Consider the following 1,406-nt stretch of genomic DNA (forward strand, 5'->3'; position numbering starts at 1 on the left):
CTTGGGTGGCCCCTTGCTCGATCTCAGAGCCTCCTCCCAACCAGATGCCCAGGGCCTTGCCCTTCTAGGGTGGTGATGATTCTGTCAGCTTACTTACACTGTGGCCTGGGCAGCTTTGCCCTGCTGTCGGCGTTGTGTTATAAAATAGAGGAGGGCAACGCTGAACCCAAAGGATCAAGCGCTATTGGTGGAGACATTTGGCATGATGCCCCTGCCCACCATGTGTTCTGAGCCTGTCTTGGGCCCTAAGGCCCCTTCCTTCACGTTGCCATCTGCAGATGCCCAATGGACCACCGGCCTTCCGGGGACCTCTGAGCATGCTGGGCCCCTGCTCTTCCAGAATGGGGTGACCCCTGCCCTCTCTTTTCTCTCTAGGCCCTCAACCTGTTCTCAGCCTGTGGGTCGCAACTCTTTTGGGTGGTCAAACAACCCTTTCACAGGGGTCGCCTAAGACATAACAGTAGCAAAATTACAGTTATGAAGTAGCAATGAAAATAACTTTATGGTTGGGGTCACCACAACATGAGGAACTGTGTTAAAGGGTTGTGGCATTAGGAAGGTTGAGAACCACTGCCTAGGGGACAATATGAGAACAACCGTGTGTGTGTGTGTGTGTGTGTGTGTGTGTGTGTGTGTGTCCTGGCCACAGGCTTCTGACAGCTGCCCCATTGCTTCGTGGTGGTCTTTACTCTAAGCTTGGCATCCAGGGCCCTGGCAGACGCTGCTGCTTTTCTAACAACGGCCATTCCCAGGACCTCTGCTTCCACCCTTCTTCCTGCTGGTGCCCTTAGCCTTCCATCAGACAGAGACAATGCCAGGAGCTTGCTTTTCCAGTCCACCTTTATAGTAAAAGCCTTGTCATGTGACCCAATCCTAGACAAGAGGACCTGGTGTGGGCCGGGGCCGGGGGAGGGGAGATCTGCTGAGCTTCTGAGGAAATGGCCCCTTCTTTGGATGAGTGAGGGCATGTTGTCGACTGCTGTAGCAGCCACCTTGCAACCATGAGGAGCCAAGCCCAAAGGAGGAAAAATGGTTCTTAACCATACCATTGAGCTGCTAAATTAGCCAGCCTGGCAATGCCCTGATTCTGTTTGTTATGTGACAAAAGAAAACATTATGTGTGTCTGTGCACTTTAGCCTGTGGACTCTTTTGCTTGTAGCCAAGAGCACTCTAACTGACACAGAGACCCAACACATCCAGCGCCCGCCCGCCTGTCTTTTCAGCCTCATCTTCCGCGACTGCCCTTCCAGTGCAGGTGGAACATGTTTTGCTTGTCTGCTGCCTAGAAGGCTTCTCTGGTCTCTTCTAATTGGTGAACTCTTTTTTTTTTTTATCCTCACCCAAGGATATTTTTCTATTGATCTTTTTTTAGACAGAATGGGAGGGGTGAGGGAGAGAAAGAGAG

The sequence above is a fragment of the Molossus molossus genome, unplaced genomic scaffold (genome assembly GCF_014108415.1).
Source record: "Molossus molossus isolate mMolMol1 unplaced genomic scaffold, mMolMol1.p scaffold_m16_p_15, whole genome shotgun sequence".
In the NCBI taxonomy this organism is placed as follows: domain Eukaryota; kingdom Metazoa; phylum Chordata; class Mammalia; order Chiroptera; family Molossidae; genus Molossus; species Molossus molossus.